Below are 24,141 nucleotides of genomic sequence, written 5' to 3' on the forward strand. Positions count from 1 at the left end.
AAATAAATAAATAAATAAATAAATAAATAAATAAATAAATAAATAAATAAATAAATTAACCATTAATGTCAAAAACACACTGATGCAAGACAAGCATATGGGCTCCTGTATTAGATTAACAAGGTGTCTCGAAGCATTAACTGACTCCTTAATAAAGGTTATGAAAGTTATATCTTATGATCAAGATTAAAATTTTATAAATTGTTTATACAATTCTGGAAAAAAATTTAATTGGCTTTATACATTTTTTAGGGCTTATTGTTTGGAAAATTAAGTCTGTCTTTTCAAAGACTGAAGGTTTTCATCTTTTTTTGAAATCCTTGAGTTATCACTTTGGTTAAGTGAATGGTTTATTTTACAATGATCTGTGATCTATTTTGTGACATCAAGTATGATAAACCTTTGATATTTGACAAATGTTCCAAAATCAAATGATAAATTATGTCTTTTCCTGACCTAATTAATCCTTTAAGATATTATTAATAGGTTTCCTATAGTCCAAAGATGACATATTTGGCTTATTTGGGATAAAAGTTATACAGGAAGCATTGTCAAACATGAAATGGTGTTTGGTTTTCTTTGGGCTGTATTTAAATACATATGTTATTTGGTATGTTTTCTAAAATTATGGTAAACTCCTATAATTCTGATATGACTTAGTGTACATTATCAGTAAAAATTATAATTGTTATGTTAAATTATTGTGTGCCACAGAGGTAACAAATCTCCTTGTCAATTGTGTCTTTGATGGCTGCCCTAAAACGTTTTGTCATCCACAGAAAATTGTTGTCTTGTTTTGGTCCTGTTTAGAAGATGATCTTATATACAGTATAAAACCCTAACAGGTGCTCTTGAATGCAGATTTCTGATAACTTTGGAAATTGTGATGGCAGAATAGAGGAAAAAAGCTTCAGGATTCGTGGAGAGCTGAAATGTTCATGAATATCAGAACAGTAATTAGCTTCATGGACTGAACTAATAGAAGACTGAAGTGATCTTTTTGACTTTTTGCTTAAAACGTTGCTGATTTTTGTTTTGTTTTTTAGAGTGAAGGAAACTTTTTTTTTGAGCTATTAACAGCTTTTTAACAATTAAGTATGCTCCTAAGCCTCCTCTGGGCTTAGCCCACAAAGGTCACTGTTTATATTTTTTGTTGTTATTTATTTTTTCAACTTTAGTGCTTCCTAGTAAAAATCTATGATTTTGTTGTTGTTGTGGTTGTTTTAAATTTCTGCTTTCAATACTTAGCCAGTTCTCAATGCATGAGTATTTGTTGTCCTATAGTGCCTTTGTAATTTCATTTTTTTTTTTTTTTTGAGACAGAGTCTCGCCCAGGCTCGAGTGCAGTGGCACAATCTTGGCTCACTGCAAGCTCCGCCTCCTGGGTTCACATCATTCTTCTGCCTCAGCCTCCCAAGTAGCTGGGACTACAGGCACCCGCCACCATGCCTGGATAATTTTTTGTACTTTTAGTAGAGATGGGGTTTCACCGTGTTAGCCAGGATGGTCTTGATCTACTGACCTCGTGATCCACCCACCTTGGCCTCCCAAAGTGCAGGAATTCCAGTCGTGAGCCACCGTGCCCGGCCCTATAATTTCATTTTAGCTTTAACTCTTTCACTTATGATCAATTAATCTCGTACAGTATGAAGAAGAACCTATACTTTTTTCCTAAATTGTCTTAAATGAGTAATCATTTTGATGCCTGCTTTTTTCTTTTTTTTTTTTTTTGACAAAGTCTTGCTGTGTCACCCAGGCTAGATGCAGTGGCATGATCTTGGCTCACTGCAAACTCAGCCTTCCAGGTTCAAACAGTTCTCATGCCTCAAACTCCTGAGTAGTTGGGATTACAGGTGTGCACCACTGTGCCTGGCTAATTTTTGTATTTTTAGTAGAGACAGGATTTCGCCATGTTGGCCAGGCTGGTCTTGATCTCCTGACCTCAAGCAGTCCACCCACCTTGGCCTCCCAAAGTGGTGGGATTATAGATATGAGCCACTGCACCCAGCCTATGATGCACACCCTTATTTTTTTTTTTTTGCACATTTGATGAGCTCCAGAAATAAGTGAAGAAAAAAGATGTCTGGGAAATAACTTATTTGGGTTATCTAAGGATGACAGTTTACAGAGATGATTGCATCTATTATTATGCTGTTAAGATATTAAGAAAGTTGTGTGGCAGCTCCTCTGACTCATACTTTTCTATATAAAGTAGAAATGGTTAACTCTGTATTGCTGCCCTTTCCTACTAATTAATTATTTCAGTATCTAACTCATGCTCAGTGCAAATATTCAAGGAAATCCAAATGTTTTAAAGCCCAGTTGGCTTGCATGAGTTAGAACCAACTTTCTGTTATTTATTTAGTTCTCCATTTTGGTTTGTAGTGTGGAGTCCCAAGAATAAACACCTTAATATAAGCTTTCCTGTCTTGAGTTTGGTTTGATTAGAAATGTCGCTGAAAATTGAACTGTGTGGGAGTACAGAAAAATAGCTCTCACAGGGTAAAAATAGCAATAACCAAAGAACATAAAAATAAGACTATAGAACATCATCTAAACTTTTGAACATCCCTCTCGGTATAGTTTGGGTTTGGCACAACAGGATATTTTGATTTCAAGTTGAATTTTGAGGTGGTTTCTTATTCTGATGTCTTAAGAGGGGATTATCATTTCAATGAACTTCCATTGTAGCTTTGTGTGCTAGTGAGAGTTTTCTATCATATTACAGAAAAAAGAAAATGAATTTCAATTCTGGATCCAGCAGGAGGAAAAATATTCGTATTGATTTTTACTTTTCCAGTGAATGTGAGGACTGTTTAGACATCTGCAAATAGGGTGGATAAAGACTTCAATGGTGGGAAGGGAGGTAAATATTTACCCTTTAAATATATTTACATACATACTATATATTTTAGTTTTTAAAATCTATTTGTATGGGAATTTTGTATTGTATAAAGGTTTACTATCTTAAAAGTTTGGAATTTCTGGGGAAAGAAACTAAAGTATAAAATACTCACTTTTTTTTAAAACAAAGAAATAGAAGATTCTAAAATATAGCTTTGGAGTCATCCCGAAGTAGCAACCAGAGAAGAATGAAGGGCACTGTGGTGGAACACCATGCCTTTCTTTGATGTGCAAAAAAGGATGGGCCTTGGCATAGATCCATGGGTAAAAATCCAAAACCCTGAAAGATTCCTGCTCAGTGCCATGTTTTTGGGAAAAAAAAATGGATAGAATGTGAACATGGAATAGGTAGTATCTGAGAAGAGAAAGAATGTAAGACAGAATCTGATGATTTCATAGAGTGCATGCTTCAGCAGAAAATGATGGGACGTGTGAGAGCCATCAAGAAGTTGTGGGATAAGCTAATAAAGGAAGGGAAGTACACCTCTCCCCCTCACTGCTTGGGCAAGAGGGATCCTAGGCCCTGAGCAGAGCCACTGCTGATGTCTGGAGGCTAAATTTCATGTTCTCTATTCTCTACTGGAAAGATTGTTTAATGAAAACTATTTGTCAAAGTGTGTAAAAGTAAAGGTTTGCTTCATCCTAAAATAAATAAATCAATAAATACATAAATAAAACATAACTTTGGATTTCATGATACTCTTTTCCTGTAGCAAAAAGCATTATGTGGTGTATTAGTAAGAAATAGTGCTTTACCAGCTACTTAGGTATCCAGCCAAGTTGACACCCAGAACTAACCATCCCACACGGTATTAATGAAAGGACCTGTGTACACATAAATTCTGATTAATAATATTCTTTGAGAGCCGCTATCATGTACATGGACAATTGTCTTTGTTTGTTTGTTTATTGTGGCAAAATATCTATAACATAACACCATTTTAACCACTTTTAAGAGGTTCAGTGGAATTAAGTACATTCATATTGTGCAACCATCACCACTATCCATCCATCTCCAGTACTTTTACATCATCCAAAACTGAAATGTTGTACTCATTAAGCAATAACCATCTCCTTTCCCCCTAGCCCCTGGTAACCACTATTCCACTTTCCATTTCTATGGATTTGGCTATTCTAGGTACCCCCTATAAGTAGAAACATACAATATGTGTCCTTTTGTGACTGGCTTAGTGAGCATAATGTCTTCAAGATTCATCCATGTTGCAGAATGTTTTCCCATTGAATAGTCTTGGCTCCCCTGTCAAAAATCATTTGACCATATATGTGACACTTATTTCCAGGTTTTCTATGCTATTCCGTTGGTCGATATGTCTATCTTTATGCCGGTATGACACTATTTTGATTACTGTAGATTTGTAATAAGTTTTGAAATTAGGAATTGTAAGACCTCCAAATTTGTTCTTTTTCAAGAGTGTTTTGACTATTTAGGGTCTTTTGAGATTCCACATAAATTTATAATGGATTTTTCTATTTCTGCAAAAAATTGTCATTGGGATTTTATAGGAATTGCATTAAATTTGTAGATCACTTTGGGTAGTATTGACATCTTACAAATATTAAGCTGTTCAATCCATGAACACCGGTTATTTTTCCATTTATTTATGTCCTCTTTATTTTTTTCCAACAACATTTTGTAGTTTTCAGTGTAGAAGTCTTTTATCTCCTTAATTAACATTATTCCTAAGTATTTTATTTTTATGATGTTATTTTAAGTAGGATTGTTTCTTAATTTCCTTTCTGGATTGTTCATTATTAGTATATAAAATTGCAAATAATTTTTTCATGTTAATTTTGTAGCTTGTAACATGGCTGAATTTGTTTTTTATTTCTAATTTTTTTTGTGAGACTTTTAGCATTTTCTATACATATATAAAGTCATGTTATCCGGGCACACATAATTTTACTTATTCCTTTCCAATTTGGATCCTTTTATTTCTTTTTCTTGCTTAGTTGCTCTGGCTAGGACTTCCAGCACTGTGTTAAATAGAATACCATTTCCATGTTATACACATCAGAGATAAGTGTGGCCAAAGGAATCAGGAGGCTGCAGAAGCCTTTTAAAAATACTGCTAAGTGTCATGTGGAACAGGTTTGCAATACTGATGAGACTGGCTTTTTTTCAAGGACTCTGGCAAAGTAGCCTATAAAACACACATGGCATTTTGATTAATAAAGCTGTAACCAGAGGCTTATAGGAATCTAATGCTGCATGGCCTCTAGGAGCAATGGTTCAGTATCTGATCACCTAGTGCTCACGGCAAGTTTATAAGATGTAGCTACCATGAATAATGAGAGTTCACTGTGCTTCCTGCAGCACAAGTTTTAGCCTCATGGACCTATTTGTAGTTGCCTGAAAATGCTTTTCCTGAGATGCTTTCTCCTCTTCATCCTTCAAGTCTCAGCCCCAGTCATCCCCAGGAAATTTCTCTGTGCCCCTACCATGAGGGTGACTGAGATAGTCATCATCTATGCTTGTTAACACACCATGCATGTACCCCTGTCTCAGCATTTATCACACGAATGTATTGATTTTTCTGCATTCCCACTAGTCTCTAAGCTGCTTGAGGACAAAGCCCATTACACACACATACACACACAATTTGGTGGGTGGCAAATACCAACATTCCAAGATATTTCTTCTGTCGCCCATTTACTTTATTTTTAAAATTAACATACAATAGCATGCCATATAGAATTGATTCTATATTTCTATGCTCTGGTAACTTAGCACAGTGTCTGGCCCACAGAGAGGTTCAATAAATATTTGGAACAAAGCATGAAGGTTAAGAATATTTATTTGTTCTACCCAATTGAAGTTCCTGGGGTCATACATTTTTAATAAAAAGATAAAATAATTTTAAACCAGCAAATTAATCATTCTAAACAATTTTTCTACCCCTTTTCTTTGTCATTTGAACTAACTTAATAAAATTTTGCTGAGCAAAAAATAAACTTCAGCTTGGTCCAAATAGACTAATTAGGAATTCGTACTGTGCCATCTGAATTAATGAGTTTTTTACTGTACTCAGTGCAATTCTAGAATATTAAAGCCAGAGGAGATCCCAACTTATACAAGTGTTAATTAGGCTCTTCAAGGTTAACTAAAGAGATAGGAGGGGAAAAGAACAGGAATACTCCTTACCAGAACTTCTGGGGCCTTAAAGGAAGGTCATTCAAGGAGACCTGGGTCCAGCATTCTGACCGCAGCTCTGTGATTGAACAACTCCTAGCTGTCTCCTTATGAGTAGACATTGACTACTTCTGGAACTGAGGCTGCTGTTATGGAAAATGGGCTACTCCAGCCTCTGCTTGTTTATGGCTTGTCTTGACTCATTACTTCTGCCATTATTCTGTCTGCCTGCTTATTCTCTGCCCAGACCAGCAACTGCTAATGGTCTCTCTAGGTCTTGATTTCAAACCTCTACAAAGATAGGCTCTGAAGTTTTCAGACAGTTAATCTCCTTCCTGCCAGGCAGAGATCTGACCCTAGTCCACCTGCTAAGATGGTGACCCCTTTACAAATTAGCTGTCCTTGAAGCAAGCACCTCCTCCTTGAGCCAGGATAGTGAGAAGACATGGTCCACCTTCTTAGAAGGCCTGTGTGGGTGGAATGCACACAAGTCACACCACTGGGCACTCCTCCCTGATTCAAGAAGCAGAAAGTGAAGCCTGAAAGGTTAGGTGGACCTTTCCAAGGAGTTTTCTTTTTAAAGCCCACTCTGATCTAGGTCTCTGAAGCACATCATCACCCCAATATTCAGAAACTTGGTCTCTGGTTTGTTCCTTTTGACCCACTACAAATGTTTTGGTTAAATCTTTAAAGGCTGCATTAACAAACACATCCAGACCCAAGAGAGGGTTCTTAGATCTTATGCAAGAAAGAATTTGGAGTGAATCTATAAAGTGAAAGCAAGTTTATAAAGAAAGTAAAGAAACAAAGGAATTGCTACTCCATAGACAGAGTAGCAGCATGGGCTGCTGGACTGAGTACACTCATTTCTACTCAGGAACTGAGGGTTCCTCCCCTTTTTAGACCATATAGGGTAACTTCCCCACATTACTATGGTGTTTGTAAACTGTTATGGTGCTGGTGGGACTGTCTTTTAGCATGCCGATGCATTATAATTAACATATAATGAGCAGTGAGGATGACCAGATGTCACTTTTGTGGCCATCTTGGTTTTGGTGGGTTTTGGCTAGCTTCTTTACTGCATCCTATTTTATCAGCAGGGTCTTTATGATCTGTAGCTTGTGATACCAGTCCTGCCAACCTCCTGTCTCATGCTGTAACTAAGAACGTCTAACCTCCTAGGAATATGACCCAACAGGTCTCAGCTTTATTTTAGTCCCCTATTCAAGATGGAGTTGCTCTGGTTCACATGCCTCTGACTATACTGCCCCCGTGTCTTTTATCGGAATTATTTATGATTACAAAATAAGGATGTCTGATATCATTGGAACATGAATAAATAGGCCCACAGCAGATAATTTTCATTTGTTTTCCTTAATCTAAACAGATGAGTTGCTGCTTTATAAACAAATATGTAACATTGCAAGGGAAACGGGCATGAAGCTTACCAGAATCTGTAGTTATTTAGAAGCTATTAGTATTACTTTGTTTTAGAAGTTTGACATAATGGAATAGGGAAAATAGAAATTTATTCAGTTGATGTTTATCAAGAACCAACTATGTGTGACACACTGCACTAAGCCCTGGAAATATAGCAGTGAACAAGGGAAATGTAGTCTCTGCTCTCATGGAACTTAAATAGTATGTACTCTATTGACCTCGGTTTCCCATGTTTTTAGGATGATGAAGAGTAGGGCAAGGGGTAGATTCAGGGGCTAAAACTAAGTCTTAAAACCCTGCCTCAATGTTTTCTAAATGAAGTATAAATGAAAGACTTTCTGCAACCAAATACGTAATTTGAACATTACAAATGGCAATTTGGTTGGATGTAGTGGCTCATTCCTATAATCCCAGTGTTTGAGGAAGCCAAGGTTGGGGGATCAATTGAGGCCAGGAGTTTGAGAACAGCCTAGGCAACATAGTGAGACTCCATCTCTACCAAAAAAAAAAAAAAAAAAATAGCTGAGTATGGTGCTGTGTGGCTGTAGTCCCAGCCACTCAGGAGGCTGAGGTAGGAGCACTGCTTGAGCTCAGGAGGTCGAGGCTTCAGTGAGCTGTGACTGTGCCACTGCACTCCAGCCTGGGGGATAGAGTGAGACCCTGTCTCAAACAAACAAACAAAAAGGCAATTTAACTCCAACTTCAAGCAAGCTGTGAGTCAGAATAATGCCATAAGGATGCTTTTAATAACAAATGGTCTTGTTGCCCATTGGGGTTTCTTCCTTTTCCTCCTCCCCACACTATCATTTCCCCTGAATAAAAAGATTAAAAAAAAAAAAACAGCAAATAACTAGCAGTCCACATCTTTATTATTAGGTTGATTTCAAGCTTTTGTAAACCCCATGGTGTATGATGAAGCCTCAGGCCCTATAAGCCTGAGTAGTTCCCAGTTTCCATCACAAAAGACTCAGCCTGCGTCCTTCCCAGTTATTCAGCCCCAGACTAGCATGAAAGGACCTGCCCTGCTTCCAGCTTTGACTTACTTTTTTTTGTAGCAGATTGATTTCTGCTCATAAAACAGTTTTTTTGTAACCCATTAAAACACCCAAAGTACAGGCCCATGAATGGATGCTCCATCCTGTTGTTACTTGGCACCAGGGAGGGTGTGCTTCAAGCAGTGGAGCCTCAGCAGGAGATCTCTGGAAAGCATGGCAGATATCACTCCACATCTACTGCTCATCCCTTAAAACCAGCAATGGCTTAGATTCCTGTGGGGAGAGACTCCATTACCCAGAGCATCAAATGAGCATCAGGGACAACTGATGAAGACCACGTTAATCTTGAAACCAAAAGGATACTACGCCCAAAAGTCAAACCTTGGACCCCACCTGAACAGTTTCTATTCACGCAATATCACCTTATTTAAAATGGGAGATGCAGCAGAAGGATGGTTACCAGAGGCTGGGAAGGGTAGTGGAGGGTTCAGGGGGAGGCGAGGATGGTTAATGGTTACCAAAAGAATAGAAAGAATGAATAAGACCTACTATTTGATAGCGCAATAGGGTGACAATAGTCAATAGTAACTTAATTGTATATGGTTAAATAACTCAAACAATGTAATTGGATTGTTTGTAACTCAAAGTATACATGTTTCAGGGTATGGATGCCCCATTCCCCATGATGTGCTTATTTCACATTGTGTGTCTGTATCAAAATATCTCATGTACCCCATAAATATGTAAACCTACTATGTATGCACAAAATTTTAAAAAATAATAAAATAAATAAATTAATAAAATATAACGGGAGATGGAATTACAGCATTTGAGCCATCATCCAACTCTGCTTCTGTATTCTGACACAATGTGTATATTCTGCTGCCTCCACCAAATTATCCCCGCATCGTTGGCCCCACAACCATTTTTCCACAGAATTAGTCAACACACGCACACACACACAGACACACACACACACACAAACACACACACCCCCTAACTGTTCCCAATTTAGATGGTATTATAATCTCCAATAGTGAATGTGAGTGCCCTGTGATATTTGGGCAGTTTCACCAGGAGGAAGGCACTTCTGACCTTCTGTTTCCCTGGAAAATGAACCAATAGTCACATTCACCTAGAAGCCACCCTTATGTTCCATTGTCTGATGGATAGTTCAACCTTAGACATTGATTGACTTACAGTGTTATTGAGTCCAAAGCTCATATTGCTCACTGCATGAGGGCTCTCATAAGTCAACAGATAAGGTGTTACGGAAAGGAGGGCATCTTTATTTCAGGGAGCTAGCAAACCAAGAAGATGGCAAACTGAAGTCCTAAAGAACCAACTTAAGTTGATAGGATTTTAGGCTCCTTTTATGTTAGGGGAAGGGAAAACAGAGAGAGATTAAGGTCCATAGGTGACTGGTGACCACACCCATCTGGGCATCAGCAAGGATCTGAGGAGGTTGCAGAACTTCTTTGTTTGTGGTTAACTGTTTTTCAGATCCACCTTGTTCCTATAAATCTTTAAGATAGCATAGTTATTTGTGGGCATACTTCCTTATCTCCTGGGGGTTAGTTTTGGGAAGCAACTATTTTTATCCTTGCTTTAAAGTTACATGGTAAACTGAATTCTTCCCTTGGCCTATGTGCAGGAATGAGCAAAGACAGCTTGTAGGGTTAGAAGCAAGATGGAGTCAGCTATATTAGATTTATCTCACTGTTAAAACAGGTATAGTGAAGTGTCTGAGCAACTTCAGGCATGCTTTGGTTATTGAATTCAGCCTCAGGATCACACATTCATTATGAAATGAAATGAAAACATTTGTCATACTATTAATTTGTAAGACTGAAGTAGATTTTCTAAAGGCATATTCACTCTCATTGTGGCAATCTGTCCTCATATTTAAAAATAATAATGTCAATTATCATCAGAGTCTGGTAAGTGATTCTACAGTGTACTGATACATAAAATAAACCAATGAGCAACTTAAAGCCCTTTTCCAGTAGTTATTTCAAGTCAACTAGGTGAATTGATGTTTACAAGTTTCTGGTGAATCTGTGGCTCTTGATGGGGATACATCGAGAAATTTACCTGTCACTTTCTCTGACTTGTCTTCTTGCAATTTGGGGGATAAAAATATATAATTTGGTTACAAAAGTAAAGGGCTCACATTCAGAATATGTAAAGAACGTCTATAAGTCAATTAGCAAAAGATATCTACAGAAAATAGGTAGAAGACTTGAACAGGTAATTTACAAAAGAAGATCTCCAAATGGTTTTCAACTTCATTAATAATCATGCCAATGCAAATTAAAATCACAATAAGATACCACCATACATGGAACAGAATAGCTAAAACTTTAAAGTCTGACAATACCAAGTGTTGGTGAAGATATAGAGCAATGAGAGCTGTCATTTACTGTAGAAGGGAGTGTATTTTGTTTGGTATTGTACATTAGATCTAAAAATTAGCATATCCTAGGACCCAGATATTTAACTCTTGGTGTAACTGAAATGCATGTATATGTACAGCAAAAGACATAAAAGAATGTGTGAAGCATTGTTATTTTTTATAGAAAAAAAAACCTTGAAGAAATCTGTATGAGACTTCTGGTTTCCAGCTTTAGAACAAGAAAAATGATGAACAAACTGAAAGCCAACATCTTTTCTCAGCTCCATCAGAGGATTGAGGTCACAAGGCAAACCACTGCCCCCAAAATCAGAGAGATGGGTGAGTACAGAGAATCATAGTTTACTAGGAATGTAAGCCCAGGAGCAAAAACCACTACTGGAGCTGGTACTAGGGTATAAAAGCTTAACTTGCAATCAATAAATTGCTAGAGCTCAGTGTGCCTAAGCTTGAGAGTTGGAAATTCAGGGAGGTGGGTATGCCCAGTCTTTGGGGGCCCCATACTTTCATGAGTTTTATCACCAACAGCCCCATCAGATGCTCAGGGTAAAGATCAAAGGAAAACTCCCTCTTGCTTCCTGAAGGAAATAAAGAAAAGTAACCATTCTGAAATACATCCGGTGTTCAGTTTAACAAAAATGTGCCCTTAAGGAAAACCACTTTAGCAGAGCCTAACCACCTTGGGTTTTATCAGAACCTAACAGAAAGAGAAAGGAAGAGAGAACACCCAACTCCAGTCCCTTCTAGCCTTCCTGTCTCACCTAAGCCTTGTTGTAAGAGTACAGCATGACTATAAAGCACTTGTGCAGGTCACAGGGGTACAGGCTCCATAAAAGACTGTAACCTAATCATAGGACGGCTTTCCCTCCCCCTCACCCTTTTACCACATCAATAGGGCTTCTGTATAATAGCAGATTGAACTGAAAGAACTGCAAGCCTCAGTCCTTATTTAAGAAGTCTCAAGGGAGAACCCAAAGACAACAGAGGAGGAAAAAATAAGGACACCAAAGAAAATGTTGGTCTTTAACATCCATAGCTATGACAAAGAATCAACACAGTTTAACTCCTAGCTGAAGAAGCATAAAATCTCAGTATGTCATGAACAGCTTTCAACAAAAATATCCAAGGCAAAAACACAAGACAGAGAAATCAGAATCAGACTCAGACATAGCTGTAATTTTGGAATTATCAGGCTGAGAATTTAAAATAGCTGTGATTAATATACTAAGGGCTTGAAAGGAAAAAGTGCACAACATGCAAAAACAGATAAATAATGTAAACAGAGAGATGGAAACTCCAAGAAAGCACCAAAATGAAATGGTAGAAATCAAAAACAGTGTAACAGAAATGAAGAATGTCTTTAATGGGTTCATGAGTAGATGGAACACAGCTGAGGAAAGAATCAGTGAGCTCAAAGACATGTCAATAGGAACTTCCCCAAATTGAAAAACAAAGAGAAAAAAAAAAATGGAAGAGACAGAACAGAATATCCAAGAAATGTGGGACAATTTTAAAAGGTATAACATATTCATAATGACAGTATTAAAAGCAGAAGAGAGAAAGAAACAGAAGAATTATTTGAAGTAACAATGACTACAATGTTCTAGAATTAATGACAGACACAAAATCACAGGCCCAGGAATCCAAAAGAACATTAAACAGGGAAATACTAAAATACTCTACCGTTAGTCACAGTCAAAGTACAGAAAATCAAAGAAAAAGAGAAAATCTTGAAAGAAACCAGAGGGAGGAAAAAATACTTCACCTGTACAGGGACAAAGATAAGAATTATGTCAGACTTTTTTCTGAAACCATACAGACAAGCAAGAAAAAAAAATCCACCAACCTAGAATTCTGTATCCAGCAAAATTATGCTTCAAAAGTGAACAAGATATAAAAACTTTCCTAGACAAAGAAATAGTAGGGGAATTTGTCACCCATCAATCTGCGTCACAAATAAAAAAGGTTAAAAAAAGTTCTTCCGAGAGGGAGGAAAGTGATATAGGCCAGAAATTTGGATTTACATAAAGAAAGAACGAGTGTTAGAGGATGAATAACTGAAGGGCTTCTCTGTTCCCTCCTTGAAGTACTAGCACCATTCCCTGAAACTTGACCACCCTACTCATGTCATTGAATACAAATGCCTACTCATTTTCTTTCTTTATTGTTTTTTTCTCAGTTTATCTTTTTCACATTTTTTCTTGTCTATTGTTTTCTCACTTTTTTCTTTGTTCTTTGTTCTCATTTTCTGCTTTTGTTAGTTTGTTAGTATTGTTAGCAGTAAGTTCACCATGCTGCAGGGCCTCTCAGCCGTCTCTGCTCAGGAGGAGACCCATATTGGCCATGACCAGCTCCTCAAGACAGCAAGAGTATCTTTATCAAGGTAAAGATGGCCTGGCACTTCAAAAGTGGGGGCTGTGCAGATCATTAACACAAGTCAGCAGAATGCATCTAGGCTCTGAGACTGTTCCACAAAGTCTAGAAGGGCCAAGTGCTGGATGGAGACAACTGTGGAAAAGAGCTGTGCGGGAAGTCCATCAGCTGTGTGTGCATGGCATGCCCGGCCAAGAGGATCCCAGCAGTGGAGGATGATGGTGTGCAAACTGTTGTGGCATTCCCTCCATGGGTTCAAAGTATTTGGCATCCCCATGGCATTTAATAGCATTGTGTCCAAAATAACTGTGGGTTTAAGTTTAAAAGAGTGCCACGAGCCACCTGGGAGACATGAGGAGAGGCTTGCTAGAAAGTACAGGCTCACCCCTCCACTCCAGCCTGGGTGAAACTGAAAGAGAATAGACTATTTCCTGAGGCACTTCTCCCATACTCTGATCCTCTCTTTCTTTTATTCCATGTTTTTTGGGGAGGGAGGTGGTTCTGTAGAAATAAACACAATAAAAATTGTAATGGGGAAGTATTTAATATCTTATTTTCTGAGCTGTATTTAATGTGGATTGTGGGAGGTAATTATTGATTTGAATGGTTCTTATTTATGTTGATCATAGGGAATATAAGGTTGTCACTCCCTTCAGCTGGCTTTATAACAATGATATTAAAACCAACAAACTAGCATCTACTACTGGCCAAAGTCTTTCTATACCATTCTGCTTATGTTTAGCCACACAAGGCCACTTAACAGATTTGAAAATGAATGGTGAGGGAGGTTAAGGAGCTTGCTGAAAATCACTGAACTGGTGAATGCCAGAGCTTATGTTGTGAGCTTGTGCTCTCAACCTCAGTGCTATCAGACCTCCCTTGGTTCAGGTCTATGGGACCCTAGAGTCCTGTTTTTGTTTTGTTTTGTTTTGTTTATGCATCCTTTTGAGGTTGGTTTACTGTGACTCTTAAATGGATAATTCAAAGTCATAAAAGAGATGACACAACCAACTGCTGTGTGTAGCACTTTTCCTTGGTCCTTGTGAATTAATTTGTGTGCTGTCCCCTAAGTCCTCCTCTGCATAATCAGGTCATAGTTCTGAAGTACAAATTCTATCTCGAAAACATGAAAGAAAAATGATGCTGTCCAGAGTGCTGAAAATGCTACTGGTGAATGGAACATTATATATTAACACTATATAGCCTGGACTTTGGTGTCTGTAGGTCTTTGGCACACACCTTGACCCCTCTAGTATTACAGCTTTAGAAGGAACCCAATTTAAATATAAACCAGAGGATGGTGGCTAGCAAAGTGGCCTCTTCACTCCTCTCCTACCTCGTGTCAAAAATTCTTAAGAGTTAAATAGCAAACACAGAGCAATGTCTTCAGAATAGGCATCTCTTGTTCATCTCTACCCACTAAACTGGAAGAGTTATTTTCCTTATTCCAATCCTTTTCTATTAATGAACAAATTAATTTACTCAAGTAGTCAGTATTTTGACTCTTGAGATGTTAGGAGCTGTATGAGTGTATAATATGAATAATAAATGTTTGTCAAACAAATGTATTTATTGGCAGCCACTATCTGCTTGCATGGTACTAGAGCCATAAAGGTGGGTAAACTCTAATACTTGTCTTCAAGGAGCAAATACACTAGTTGGAGATTTATTCACAAGTATTTATTGAGCACCTTTAAGTGCTTAGCACCAAGCCAATGACAAAGATGTATTTCTTTAATTTGATGACTAGTGGTGATATGTAAATAGGAGGGGCACTTAATCCAGCCTGGAGAGGAGGGAGGTTAGGTTGGTGGAAAGTAGACGGTGGAAAGTATCACTAAAGAAAGTGATAATTGAATGGTCTTAATGGATAAGTGGAAGTTGGCTGGCCAAGAAAGGATAAGAGTGAGGCAGATCTTTAGAGACCTGGCACTGGGAAAGACAGTAGAATATACATTTCAGTAGTACATTTCAGCAATGAACAAAGAGCTGTATATATGACAAAAATAGCATTCCTTTCATCTGGAAAGTAGGGCAGAAGAAATATGTTCTGGGCTGTTGGCAGCCAACAGAGACAGAAAGCAGTGTTTGCCAGAACATGTTCTGTAGAACTCAAGATGCTTGGGATATTAATTAGTGCAGCTTGATAAATAGATCCCAAGGTCAAATTAATACAGAAAATACATGTATCCATTGTGAATAGTAAGAAGGCACAAAGTCCACAGTTTTCTGGAAGGTTTGAGCAGGTTTTCACCTGGGTATCTTGAGAAACTAGTGCTCAGAAATGCCATGTCAGCACTTGTGTAGCATGGATGCTGCCTGGTTGGTTTAACAGGTCCAACTCTCCCTGAAGTTATGCCGATTCTTCCCAGAGATCAACGCAAGCCAGAGGCAGGCTGGAAAGAGGCAGTTGCAGATATGTTGATGGGAAGATGCAAAAATGGAGAGTAAAAGTTTTCTAGTTGACCTTTAACTTAAGCCACTGCTCATCTGTTCTGTGCTGGGAATTGTAAGCCCTCCAGCTCTCCAAAGTATCAGCTTCATGCTGTAGCTAAAAAAGCATATGCGCTTTTCTTCTCTGATTTCTTTGTATTCTTTTAACCTCTTAAGGCAGTACAATGACTCACATAGATATTAAAGATAACAGCTATTTTTATTGCTGGGCTATTGATTGGGAGAAAACAGGAATTCTTGATTGAGATAGAAGAGGTTGGTTGGAAAAGAATTTGACCTATTTTGGTCCCTTGACACTTGAGAGAATTGTGCCTTCTCAGAATTTTGGATTTTAGAGTCAAAAGAAGGGAGCTGAAGTTTTAAAGTGAAAGCTACGTAAGTGTCATCTTTCATTTACATTACAAATGCCAGGATTATCAGTGCTGGTCATTCAGGGAAGAACTGACTTACTCATGGACATCAAAAGGAAAGAAAGTAATAGATTTCTCCTGATTCCATAGAGCCTCTGCCCTTGAGTCACTGTACAAAGTGGCAATTGCCCCAGTTGCTACCCTGATGTCAATATATATCTCCCAAGTGTTAAAAGCTATTTGATTTGTAGTTTTTATGATGATCATATACATTTAAAATCCTATATGTAGAAGAGTCTTCACAGATCATGTAGGATAGTGCATTCAGTTTGAGTGTGTTCTTGCATTGTCTGCAGAAGTTACCTTTAAGGTACATCTACCAGGATGGGTAGGACTCAGATGTACGAAGAGGGAAAAAAACTGATTGAGAAGAGAGATGGGGTTGACATGTGGGATGTGTTGAAGAGAGTAGTTCTTATATTTATTTTTCTCTCCAAGCAGCATTGACCACGGCCTCTGTGCCTTGTAGGAGAGGAGGTTAGGCCAGAGCAGGGAGGATGGGGTGAGAGTATTCAGATAGGGAAATGAATAGAGAGCAAAATGTACTAAGATTTGTTGTATCTACTTCACCTCCATTTGGCTATGTCCCTGCCTTGTTTAACTTATATCCTAGTATCACATTTTCATCCATATAGTAACATATCATATATTGCGTATCTTGTTTTTTTTTTAGAGGCAGAGTTTTGCTCTCGTTGCCCAGGCTGGAGTGCAGTGGCGTGATCTCCATTCACTGCAACCTCCGACTCCTGGGTTCAAGCGATTCTCCTGCCTCAGCCTCCTAAGTAGCTGGGATTACAGGTGCATGACACCATGCCTGGCTAATTTTTGTATTTTTTATTGCTTTTAGTAGAGACAGGGTTTCACCATGTTGGCCAGGGTGGTCTTGAACTTATCTACTCGCCTTGGCCCCCCAAAGTGCTGGGCTTACAGGCTTGAACCACCACACCCAGCCCATAAATTGCTTCACTTTTGAAAGGTTATATTGTCTCTAAAATCAAATCTGATTGGATGTTGGAACCTCAGCTACCGTGCTTTCCTCCCCTCACTCTCTAAATCCCTCAGACACGTTCACTTATCCTTAGAAAGTGAGGTTGCATTTACCTGGAGTCATTAGTAAAGATTAATTAAACACCTGCTCAGCTGCTTAAACATGTGTGTTATGATACCCAAAAAGTAGAGCTACTCAAAATTTATGGTGTGAAGGAGGGTAAATGTTTTACATTATTTTTTGTTAACTCTTCAGGTTGAAGGATTGCAGTTTTTGTGTCTCCCATAAGGGAGGTAAAAAACTTTCTGAGACATTCATTAGTTTTTAAAGTATCATTCAAAAGAGAAGAAAATAGAGACCTCTGTTTACTTGAGTGAATGATTATTTATACTTTTATTTCTGGCTTGCAATTTGAGAGTTTAGGGGAATAATGTCTTTATTTTAGATATGAATCTCAGAAAATAAGTGCAATAGGTTAACAAGGCAGGAACATCTTACAATCTTACTTCCTTTTCTCTTCTTCATTAGTTCCAGAATGAGTTAATGGCTTATCCTTTAGGCTTTCTCCTTTACACTTTTTCCCCATCTCTTTGCAGATAATATCGTAAAGTCCTGGTGACACCCTCTTTGATAATCAGAACAGTTCACAACTCACTTTAGGGCACTCACTCCTGAGCTGCTGGGTCACACCTTCTGTGCCGGGATCAGCCTGTATGTCAGGTCCTCCAAGCTGCAGTATGTTCGGGGCTTCTGTCCTCTCAGACAGTCCCCAGGTATAGGGGCTGAGATACTGTTTTGGGGGGTGGGAATCTGAAGCTCTTTCCAGATTAGTGAGGTTACTGAAGAGTTCTGAAAGGTTTCTTGATTGAAAATTTCATGGCATGAAATTTCTTATATCCTTTAAAGTTGAAGTACACCTTTTTGGTGTGGACTTTTTCTCGAATATGTTTAGCACAGTGCCTGGCACATAAGAGTGCTCAATAAATATTTTGTTTCCTCTTTTCCAGTAAAGGAGTTGTAAATAAAAGAATTAGAGTGAAATTTTAGAAGACAGAAGAAGTACTATGTATGGCTGAGGTTACAAGTGTTTTGTGGATGAGGCTGATTTGAGCCAAGAATGCATCCGTTCTACAGATGCTGATGCTATAGCTTACTGACTGTACTTCAAGTACTCCTATGGAATGAGAATATAATGGTGATCACACACACAAAAGGTTTGCAATCTTGTGAGGTAAACAAACATTCATCAAATAGTTGTATAAATGTAAACTTACACGGGAATAACTAAAATGTCCAAAAGGAAAATGGTGAAATAAATCATATGTTTGTTTCATCTAATATTTTGTAGCCATCAAAATTATTTCAAAGAATTGTTAAATAATTATAATTGCATAATTTAAAAAGTAGGGTAGAAAGTATAGAATATAATTTATATTTTATAAAACAAATAATGCTTATGTAGGTATAGGAAAAGTGATTATATACCACATTAAACAATGACTTTTGCTGGTGACGAGATTATAAACCATAAAGCATGTTCTCTTAAGCGCAGTGTTTTTACCAGGAGGTAAGTGTATTTGTTTGAATTTCCAGTTAAATCCTTTACATGTTTTAAATGAGGAACTAAAGTTTTCATATTGATTCTTTCTCTGTCCTTTGGCTGTTTCATTTTTGCTTTAATGAGGTGGGGAGTAAGGAGAAGGCTCCGGTGAAAACTTCACAGTACGGCTCTGAGAGATGTGAGGTATGGGCACTAATTTGCTTTAAGTGTCTACCCAAGCAGGATTAATCTTTCTCTGCTGTTTGTTTTTTATTTTTTGCCTGGCATTTGGTGTCCAAAGGGAAAGTTTCAGAAATGCTTCCAGGGATGATGATGGGAGTTTGATTCCTGGGCATCTGATTAAACTCCTATATCATTAATCAAAGTCTGGAGTGTTCTGGATTAGTTCTACTATTTCAGGGTGATACCTACCATCTTCTATAATCTCAACCCAAAATGGTTTGTTTGAAAGCTTTTCCCTTGGAAGCCATTGATGTGTTATTACTTTTATCAGCTAAAAATAAATTCTGTTTCTAGAATTTGCTTGTTTATGTAAGTAGCTGAAGGTTTTCAAGCTGGAAATTAACTTTATTATAGAAGTGCTGATAACATAGCCATATAAATAGAACAGGACATATAAGATGTGAAAATTCTAGAAGATTTTCCTCTGATCTGTAAAATTTTGTGTCTGATAATTTTTTTTTTCCTTTTCTGTGTTCTATACTTATTTTAAAGACTCACTGGGTCACTTAAAGTGAGGCAGTTGAACTGAAGATAGTGTTGCATACAAACCGTCTTTTATGCCATCTTGGACTTACCCTACTTTGCACAATAGAGATACCAAGGGCTGGCCTTATGAAGATGAAGCTATTTTCACATTGTGATTTTAGAGATGCTGAAAATACCTGTTACTGCTTTCCTTATACCCAGATTATACCATTAGAGACTTATCTTTTTAAGTCTTGGAGACTATTCATAATGAGTTCCTATTAAGATACGAACATCTACGATGGAAAACAGCTACCACCTGGAATCTTACCAGGATTTTCTGCCAGTCAACTAAGAAGGCAGAGTACAATGACCTAGTGGAAGAAGGGCTAATTACTGCTGGGCCTTAGGGAAGAGCTGGGAGGAAGCTGGCTGCACCAAGGACTTTCCACAGCTGACCCTCATTCTGCAATGACAGCAGCTCCTATTGTACAGGGCTGTAAAATTATTCAGAAAAGAGCAGGGATAATGCATACATTATGCTTGCTTGAAACTGGTTGACACTTTACTTCTGGGATTTTTTTCCTCTTTACTAACTAATACATACTCTATTCTACCTTTCTCTTTCCTTACCTGGTGATCACTACTTTTTTTTAAGAATAATTGAGGGGAAGAAATGTTGCCTGATTTCTCCATTGATATATAACATAGCAGTTCCTTTTGGATATCTCATCTCCTTGTAAGATGGCAGGCCCAGTGGATGCTTTTTAAATGTTTTGCTTTCCTCAGGCAAACGGAAGAGAAATTGCTGATATACTAGATGCCGGAGCACTTGAAGCAAATCTGTTTCCAGGTTGAATATCAAAGCTAAGGAAACTTTCAGAGTAATGTGTTATTAATTTTTTTGCTCCCTGATGCTAAGTACACCTAGTGGGGTTGCTGAGTACTACATCTTCTCTGTCATCCAGCAGCAGGCAGGGACTAGAATAGTTCCAACTGCTTGGCCTGCCTACTGTGTGCAGGGCTGGTTTTGGCTGTGTCCAGACTCCAAGCTTTAAGACTACAAAGGATACCACAGTTGCTGAAGGGCAGGAACTCCTCTTATAGCTTATTATAGGTGCAGCACTCCTACAACTCAAGCAAGAGCTTCCTGAAAAGTGAGTATCAGGGAGAACTATTTTGCATACATTTTCAGGATAGCCATGAAAAAATTGTCCACTTGCTTAGAAAGGTGCCATGATTTGTGCTTTGCAATACAATTTTTTAAATGGTTACTTTTCTTTAATTATTAAACACTGTAAGCAAGGATAAAAGACAAATCAAACAATATTTGCAATACATGTGATGGACAAGTTAGTAAGAAAACAAGGAACATCCTAGTCGTAAAATGTCAAGAATAGGCAGTTTACAAAAAGAAGCACAAATGTCTAATATATTTTTATTAGATTAAAGATTTTATTCATCTTTTATTATTAAAGATCCTAAACATCACTAATATTTTTAAAAAATTAATTGGGATGCCATCAGGCTGAGGGGCTCTCCAGCACCTTGGGTTCCTAGGTAAGCAAACCGAACCCAACTCAGTAAATCGTCATATTCTAGGCCAATTAGAAATTACCAACTAACCCCTAACCAGGGACTTTACTAAATAAGGCCACTACTTCTCTTCAATCAAATATTTTCTTTACCTTGCTTCTGCATTCACCCCAAAAAAGCCCCCTGGCCCCCACCCTTTCATTGGAACCCTGAACCACCTGCAGTGTTGTGCTGCCTGATTCATCAACTGTTGTTTGCTGTAATAAACTCTAACATTTTCACATGCTTTCATTTCTCTTTTAACACAACAAAGAAAGTAATGACCACAAAATATACATTTTTAAGCATGAAATTAGCAAAGATTTTTTTAAAACTCACAATACCCAGTGTCAGTGAGGAAATGAGAGAAATGCCTTCTCAATACTTCTCATATACCAATAGGAACATTCATAAGGACAAGGTTTTTAAAGGCAATTTGGTAATGCATTATGACTGGTTACACATTCACATTTTTTGACATAATTTCCTATCTCCTAACTCATCCTAATATAAATGAACAACCAAAGGGGAATGATCTGAGATTATCAAGTACAGTATTATTTTCTTGTGACTCTCAGTGGTGAGCTTACTCTGCCTCCCATTTCTTCTGATGTGTAGCTCACTAGATTCAGGGCTGAGTCCCAAAGTAAGCCCATCTTACTCTGCTGGTAACTGAAAAGACATTTTATATATTCCTGACAGAATGATCATACAGATTCTGAAGCTGGTGCACCACCCCCTCCAATTTTTTGAAAGAGCCGCCACTTTTCATTTCCTGCAACCTGATTTAAATCATTAACATCTTGCACATGGCAGTTGGGATAATGGTCTCCAGATGAAGCCTCACCCAAGTGGAAGCTTTCCCCAGGGCTCAACGTGGGTGTAGGTCCTTTTCTAGGACAGTTTGGGTTTCTCCCTCTCTGACTGGCACCAGGGACTAGAGGTTGGATGGGTGTTGGGTTGCTGAGGAAACAGCAACCCAACACCCATTGGGTAGAAAAAACTCCTGGGAAAAAAACTCCTGTTTTTTTCTCCCTACCCTGCCATTGTTGTCAGAGCTTCCATTCCCTTTAGAAACACGTGACTGAGCATGTTTGCCACATGGGAGACCCTGCGTGTGCCCTCATAGCAGCAGTGCTTCGATCTGTAATGATTAATGGTGTCTCCATGTGCAAATGTCATTAAATGGTCAGAGCAGTGAACGTGGGGATCACATAGTTGCGTTGTGGACTTTTTTTCAAGAAGCAGCATTTGGAATTAGAAACCTGCTTACATACACTTTGCACTAATTTACATATAAACCTCAAACAACTCACTCCAAGGGCTCTTCTCTGAATTCAGCTAATTAATGTGGCTAACCACTGTTGCAGCCAAACCCGGTATTAAGGGCATTACACACATGAAATACTAAATAGATTTACAGAAACATAATCATGATAATGGTGAATGAGCTCAGGCCAAATGCAGGTGGCATTAGCTGCTCCATAGCTCTGATTCCTCATGTTGGAGTGATAATCTCAATTAACAAACTCTCCCAAACTATGCCTGCTTAATAGTCAGCTGAGTTCAAAACAAGGAAAAGAAACTATTGACTGTCTTTCATGTAACAGCCACTGTGTTAATGGTGCCATAGTTATTATTTCACATTTATTTTATTGTCTAATAAGAAATCGATGTAGTGAAGTTGGTTAATGAAAAGAAGAAACACACAGAGAAGGTCATATTGCAGATTACGTTAAGAGCAGCTCTTGGGGTTTTCAGGGTACAAGATGCATAACTGAGGCTAGAGCTTTGAATTTCCCCACCCTCAGTGAGAAATTTACCCTCTTCAGAGATCAGTGAGTAGAAGGAATATGTTCTCAAGCAGTCAAATAATTCTTAAAATTCATGCTAGTCTTTTTGGGTCACCTGAAAATACTGGTCTTAATAGGTACTAAAATAACTAAATGATTAGCTTTTGTTTTTGTTGCAGTTAAATTACATACCCATTTATACTGGAGTCCAGCATAGGTCAGCATTCATAAGTTCCTCTTTCCCTGGACACTGTGGGAGGATAAATTAAGAAGAAAAAAAATTTTAATTTTAGCAGGAGTATTAGTCTACTTGGGCTGCCATAACAAAATACTAGAGGCTGGGTGGCTTAAAGAATGGACATGTATTTCTCACAGTTCTGGAGGCTGAAAGTTCCAGATCAAAGTACTGCAGAGTAGGTTCCTGGTGAGCTGACGGCTGCCTTCTCACTATGTCTTCATGTGGCCTTTGCTCAGTGAATGTGGAGCAAGAGGTCCCTGATATCTCTTCTAATAAAGATACCAACCCTATGGGATTGAGCACCAACCTTATGACCTCATTTAACTTTCATTACTCCCTTTGAGGCTCCATCTTTAAATACATCAACGCTGGGGGTTGGGGTTTCAAGATATGAATTTTGGGAAACACAAACTTTCAGTCCATAACAGCAGAAACTGCTCAGTCTCCCTTCCTCTCAGCCATCCAGTCCAGTGTAGGCACAGCTATTTGAGGACTGTTTAGGAAATAATAGTGTGGTCTTGCAGAGCAGTTCTGCTGCCCCATCAGTTTGGAGCATGAATGATATATTTGAAGTCTGTATTTCTGGTGTGTGGGGAGTGGTGGTGAAGGACAGAGGTCAGGAGCAAGAAAGTCATGCTGAGGTAACATGTGGGATGTTTCCAGGGAGACAAAGCATGAATTATTTGAAAAACTAAAAAAGTAGTTCAGTTGGGGAGAGGTATATGCGGTGATGTGAAAGTGCTGCAGAATGAAGCTGGACAGGAAAAATGAGTGATATAAAGAAAGGAGCATGCCTTTCTTTTTCAAAACTAATCGGGGGCCTTGAATCAGCCTATTCATTGGCAATACCATGCCAAGAAAGATTAACATCTTGAAATCAGGAGACCCAGGTTTTAACTGAGCTCTGCTCCCAAGAGTTCCCATATGACAATTTGCATTCTCTGCCTCCATTTCTTAGTCATACCTATGACATATACTAAGTCTACTTTTTTCTTTTAAGAGACAGGGTCTCACTTTGTCACCCAGGCTGGAGTGCAGTGACCTGATCATAATTCATTGCAGCCTGACCTCCTGGGCTCAAGCAATCCATCTGCCTCAGCCTTCTGGGTAGCTAGGACTACAGGCTTGCACCACCAAGCCTGGCTAATTAAAAAAAAAA

This window comes from Piliocolobus tephrosceles, chromosome 7 (genome assembly GCF_002776525.5).
Source record: "Piliocolobus tephrosceles isolate RC106 chromosome 7, ASM277652v3, whole genome shotgun sequence".
NCBI classification, from domain to species: Eukaryota; Metazoa; Chordata; class Mammalia; order Primates; family Cercopithecidae; genus Piliocolobus; species Piliocolobus tephrosceles.